Below are 7,017 nucleotides of genomic sequence, written 5' to 3'. Positions count from 1 at the left end.
CATAGCACTTTGGGAGGCCAAGGCGAGCGGATCACTTGAGGTGAGGAGTTTGAGACCAGGCAGGCCAACATGGCGAAACCCCATCTCTACTAAAAATACAGAAGTTAGCCAGTTATGGTGGCATATGCCTGTAATCCCAGCTACTCAGGAGGCTGAGGCAGGAGAATTGCTTGAACCCAGGAGGCAGAGGTTACAGTGAGCCAAGATTGCACCACTGCACTCCAGCCTGGGCAACAGAGCGAGACTGTCTCAAGAAAAAAAAAAAAAAAAAAAAAAAAAAGGAAAAATAGAGAGAGACTGAAGTTATCAAAATAGAGTGATTTCTCAAAATAAGAAGTACTATGAGTCAGGATCAGGCCTAATTATAGCCAATTATAGCAACCCCATTTCTAAAGAGTTTAGAGCCTGGGTCAAACTTCATGATAGCAAAGCAATGTTTTATTGTAATGGTGTAATTAGGAATGTGTGGCAATATTTTAACCCCTCCTCCCAAGAGTTCCACAATGCTTTTTTAACATATTTATAAATATTTGCTTTTGTGCCATTTTAGGGGAGCTTTCCATACAAACATTTGGCTTTTGATGAATCATCCCCACTCTGATTCATACCCATAAGCTTCCTGCTTTGTTATCAGTGAATATTGGGCTCAGTAACTGCCTTACTTTTATAATTGACTTGAATGAAGAAGGAAAGGGTGGTGGAGGTAGAAAGACATATTCAGGTAAATATAAAACACCCTGGTTTATTTACAAGAGATTGACAAATATAATCCAATACCCTATCATTTAAAGTCAATGCCAGCATTGCGATGGATTTGTGTTTGGCTTTGGGAAAAACAAAAAACAAAAAACAAAAAAACAACACTTGGATAGTTCTATCTGATGTTACATTTTTCTTTTCTTTTCTTTTTTTTTCTTGCCTTGCCTTGCCTTGCCTTTTCTTCCTTTCCTTTCCTTTCCTTTCCTTTCCTTTGTTTCGTTTCCTTTCCTTTCCTTTCCTTTCCTTTCCTTTGTTTCGTTTCCTTTCCTTTCTTTTCTTTTTTTTCTTTTCTTTTTTTTTTTTGAGACAGAGTCTCCCTCTGTCACTCAGGCTGGAGTGCAGTGGCATGACCTCAGCTCGCTGCAACCTCTGCCTCCCAGATTCAAGCAATTATCTCGCAAATTGATCAGAAGCTGAGCAATTCTGCCTCAACTTCCTGAATAGCTGGGATTACAGGTGTGTGCCACCACACCCAGCTAATTTTTGTATTTTTGGTAGAGATGGGGTTTCACCATATTGGCCAGGCTGGTCTTGAACTCCCGACCTCAGGTGATCCACCTGCCTCGGCCTCCCAAAGTGTTGGGATTACAGGCATGAGCCACTGCACCCAGTCTGGTGTTCCATTTTTCTAATCACCAAGTGTATTTACTAGCTAAGGGCATCCCAGAAATTACATTACCAACATAAAATTTTACTTGTGCTGTTATAATTTAGTTATTAAATCCTAAAATTATCAACTGAAAGTTACTGGAAAAATAAATACTTCTCTTTCTTTTCTCCATATTGAAAGTAAAGAGAATGAGGGGCCTTAGCTAAGATTTTAATTAAATCTTTTCTGAGCCAGAATTGCAAAGCTTTTCTTTGTATAAATAAGGACTCAACAGTCATAAAGCGTATGAACTAGCAATGGGTCTATCTTAGTCCATTTGGATTGCTATAAAGGAGTACCTGAGGCTGGGTAATTTATAAACAAAAGGTGTTTATTTTACACATGATTCTGCAGGATGTACAAGAAGCATGACACCAGCATCTGCTTCTGGTGAAAACTTCAAGTGGCTTTGACTCCTGGTGGAAGAAGGGGATTCTAGCTTGTGCAGAGCTCACATGGTCAGAGAAGGAAGGGGGGTTTGGGGAGGTGCAAGGCTCTTTGAATAGAGTGAGAACTCACTCATTACCAAGAGAAGGCACTAAACCATTCATGAGGGATCCAACCCCATGACCCAAACCTCTCCCATAGGCCCCCCTTCCAACACTGGGGATCAAATTTCAACATGATGTTTAGGGGTAGAAACATCCAAACCACAGAAGAGAAATACAGAGTTCTGTATTTCTATTCCCAAAGGACAAAATTTGGGAGGTGAATGGGTCTATATGTGTGTTGGGGGGAAGAATTTAATATGAAGAAAAGAAACTAAAATGCTTTACATAATAATGAGAATTACAGATTTAAAAATCTGTAATCTTTTCCTAAAAAGGGAAAGAAGTACCATGCAAATTATGAGGTAAGTAGACTATATGATTTGTTTATTTTTATTGAGTTAGAGCAAGAATTGCAAACTGAAGGTCCTGACACCTTCAATTGCACTCTATGGACCCAGTCATACTTCATTCGCATGTTATATATTAAATGCTTCGGCATGATCTTTGCTCCCCCTTACATCCTCAAAACACTCTTTTTCCATTTCTCTTAATATATATGTTCCTCTTTGTCTATATTTTATTTTTCCAACTTTGAAAAGGACTTAGATATAAAAATGGTATCACTTTCTTCTTAACTGTAAGGAAAATGGTCTCACCCATACATTGATGAATGACAGCTGTCATTCAGCCTCAGTGTGAAGGAGACAATAATGAATGGTGAGGACTGTAATAAAATGGAAAGCACATGCCCATCCAAAAATGAGCATTCAATTCTAGGAACTAGTAAAACTGGTAATAGCCAGATCTTTCTATTTTTTCACAAGAAGCCTGAAAGTATTTAAATATTTTATGACTAATTCAAATACTTTAAAAATAAGCAATTTGATTCTAGGAGGCCAAACTAGTTGCTATCTATGATTTAAACCATAGTGTCTTTCAGAATTAATGTATGTCCTTGGCAGGGGTGTGTGTGTGTGTGTGTGTGTGTGTGTGTGTGTGTGTGTGAGATCCCAAAACACCAATAATTACCAGTGAAAAATGTGGGAGGTTAAATATGTGTACTTTAACCCACATTGAGGGAAGAGAGAGATATAAAAGGTGCTGAGAACCTTGAAGTGGTGCCCCTCCTGGTCTGTCTTCTACCTCTTCAACACACGTGCTGGTGCACCATGAAAGACTTGAAGTGCAATGGCAATCTGTGATCCTTTGTGGAAACCTTTCCCTAATTTGCCCCAGAATGAATGTTTCACACTTGGATTCACATTTGCTGAGGGAGGCGGAAAAATCTTAGGGACAATTAGAACAATAATAACAACATTGATATTATTCAATGACAGCAACATTCATATTCATTCTTTCATTCAGCAAATATTTATTGTACACCTGCTATGTGCTAGAACTATAAAATGGCAATGATGTGTTAGGTAATTTGTAATCATGGGGAAAAATATCAGTTAAGAAAAGACAAAACTGCCTTCCCTTATAGAGAATATTCATTGAGGAGACAAATAATAAATAAAATGAATAGTGTAACATAGGTTAGATAATGACAAGTGCTATGGAGAAAAATAAAGTAGGAAAGGGTCATTTCTCGGTTTCCTGATGTGTAATTGGAATAGGTATCCTTGGCAGCTGGCAGAACATCTGCAGTGATTCCTTGTACTGTGGGGTAAAAGCTATGTTAGTAGGGGAGACCAAGAGAAATATCTGAAACAAAATTCACTTTCTTACTAAGATAGTAAATAAGAAAATGATATTGCATCCTGGGAAGAATGGCAGAGATTAGTGCTTCTCTTTAAGACCTAAAGGATGCAGGGTGATGGCCCTCACTCATCCTCATTTAATTCACCTGTCAGGCCCTTGCAAAAATTGTTCTGATCCTGGCGGATAATAAATTCAACCAAATAGTTGCCCCAATTGCTTTTGTTATGCGAGATATATCTTTGCTAGAACAAACTGATTAACCTGGCCTCAGGTACCTTGCATTCACTGGTAAATGCATTAATTTCTTTTCCTGTAAAGAAAGCGAAACAAAAGCACAGGAATGACACAGACCTTTTACAGCGTTGAGCAGGCTAATTCTTGTGCCCTCTGTCACAATATAACCCAAAGGGACTTGGACTGTCTGGATACTCTGCACATCAACACCATAATCCACTATACTGATGATACCATGTGTGATGGTTTTCAAATATGCACAGAAATTTCTGATTCTTCTTTCTTCAAGAGGTGGAGCTTAATTCCCCTTCTATTGAGGGTGGGTTGGGCATAGTGACTTGCTTCTAATTAATAAAATATTGCAGAAGTGATGATGTGGTTTTTCTAAGACACTGCAACTTCCTTTCCTTGCTCTCTCTTGAATCACATGCTCTGAAGGAAATCACGTATTATATGATGAGGACATTCAAGCAACCCTAGGAAGAGATTCATGTAGAAAAGAACTAAGGCCTCCTGCCAAAAGTGATTTGAGTCAGCCCTCTTGGAAGTAGACCCTTTAGCCCTAGTAAAGCCTTCAGATGACTGCAGTCCTGGGCAGCATCTTGACTGCAAACTCATGAGATACCCTGAGCCAGAATCACCCAGTTAAGCCACTCTTAAATTCGTGTCCTATACTGTGAGATAACAAATGTTTACTGTTCTCAGCTGAAAGGTGACAGAGTGGGAGTCATGTCACCATCTTTGGCTGGACATGGAGGAATTACAGTGAGTGACCTTCAAGACAACCCCTTAGTGCTTCTTTAGCACCCAGTAAATGAGGGTTATCATACAACTATGATTATAGAGCAATAGAGCTGGCTTGTTCATGAGACACTTCCGAACAGTCATAAATAAAAGCATGCATGCATAAGCCCAAGATATGCCATTAGCAACACTGGAACCAGATCTCAGTTTTCTCACTTTCTTATCCATTCTCCTCTTCTTTGGTTTCTTTTTATTTTGTCTTTTTCCATCACTGAATGATGGCGAAGTTAATAATGAAAAAGAGGGAGGGAAGAAGAGAAGAAAGGAAGTTGAATATATGAAGGACCAAAGAGAACATTACCTTCTTCTTCCTCGGGTGTGCTTCTACATAAAACCTGACATCCAGATAAACCACGGTGTCATTTGGTTCTCTAATGGAGATTTCCAAGAGTTTTCTATAAGACAGATTCCTATTAAAGTCTCAGAACATGTCCTGTGCAAGATCATCTCTGGAGAGCATACATGTTGGTAACTCTTTTCCCTCTGCCTTCCCTAAATTTGGTCTGGAACACTGTTTTGGGGTCCACACATATCCTTCAACCCAACACAATATCAACACAAGAAGAGGTCAGGGTAAATGGGGATCAGGAAGGAATATGTATCCTTCTTCCAGTCATGAATGAACTTAGATATCAGGGGATACAAATTTCTGAGTGTTATTTCTCCATGGCTTCCCCTGATGTGGCCTAAGTGGGTTAGGAGGCATTTCTCCCAGCCCTTATCGCCCAAGTCTTTCTATTCTGGCCCCTCAAATAGAGACTTGGTACTGTATCACTTTTGTTTTGGCTGCCCTGCCTGACCCACCTCTCCTCTTACTAACAGAAAATAGTTGCTGCTCCACTCCTGTGCCAAAATCTGCTCCACGGGATTCTATCCTAGTCAGAAGGCTGTACTCTGAATGTTGATATTAGCTACAACACCAAGGTTTCCCACTATGCAAACTGGATCCTCAAAGTCATCCATACCAAATGAACTCTCTATTCTTTCTCCCAGTAGCCTGAAAACTGGGTTTACCAGCCTTGGCCCTTTCTTTCTTTCTAACCTCAAAACAGGATGGGAACAGAGTCTTTGGCTGTGAGAATGGGCTCAATAACAAAATAAAGATGACAGAAGAGTCAGTGACTTCAAAGACAGAGCAATAGAAATTACCAATATGAACAATGGAGAGAAAAGAGATTTTTAAAAAATGAACAAATCCCCAAGGACCTGTGAGACAATAACTGTGTTAGGTTTTCTAAACTTACAAGTGTTTTATTTATATATGGTAACAATTGTGCATTATTTGTGTCAGAGTTTTTTTGTGTGTATATTTAAGGTATACAACATGATGTCTCAAGATACTTACATGTAGTGAAATGGTTACTACAGTCAACACAGTTATTGTCTCACAGGTTATTGTCTTCAGAAGGAGAGCAAAAAGAATGCTGGGTAGAAGAAATAATTGAAGAAATAATGGCCCAACCTTCTCAAATTTGGTGAAAGACATAAACTTACAGATTCAAGAAAGTGAGTGTTCCTCAAGCAGAATAAACTTTAAAGAAGCCACACTCAAACGCATCATAATCAAACTTCTGAAAACTAACAACAAAGAAAAACTTTTAAAATCAGCAAGAGAGAAACCACACATTATCAATTGATGAAAAATGATTTAAGTGACAGCAGATTTATAATCAGAAATGTGAGGGACAAAAGGAAGAGGCAAAACATTTTGAAAGTCCTAAAAGGAAAGAACTGTCAACCCAGAATTCTACATCCAGTAAAAATATCTTTCAAGAATGAATATGAAGGGAAACTAAGAATAAAGATATCTTCTATTTCTTTGCTAAATTTTTCTACTTTTTCATTTGATGTAAGAGTGTTTATAAGTGCTTATTGGAGCATTTTTATGATAGTTGGTTTACAATCCTTGTCTGAGAGTAGCTATGTGAGATGACGTATATACTAAATGGTGACTGTAGTAACCATTTCACTACATGTAAGTATGTCAAAACATCATGTTGTACACCTTAAATATACACAAAAAATAGCTCTGACACAAAAAATGCATAGTTGTTACCATGTATAAATAAAAATACTTGTAAGTTTAGAAAATAAAATCACTGTCTGATAATCATCTAAATAAAGTCCATCTGTGTCATCTTGGTGTTGGCATCTATTGATCATTTTTCATTTGACTTGAGGTTTTCCTGATATGGTGAGTAATTTTTGACTGTATCCTGGACTTCTGGGTATTATAAGACTCTAGCTCCTATTTGGATCTCGTATTTTATAAAGTAGTTAACTCTGTTCAGAATGCACATCCTAGCTGACTTTTGTGGGCTGTGATTCAAATGTTAATTTAGTTTATAAAACTTCTTCTACAGTGTCATTCTGTAG

Source organism: Papio anubis, chromosome 10 (assembly GCF_008728515.1).
Source record: "Papio anubis isolate 15944 chromosome 10, Panubis1.0, whole genome shotgun sequence".
NCBI lineage: Eukaryota > Metazoa > Chordata > Mammalia > Primates > Cercopithecidae > Papio > Papio anubis.
The sequence above is the reverse complement of the archived record's forward strand: the minus strand, read 5'-3'. Positions refer to the sequence as shown.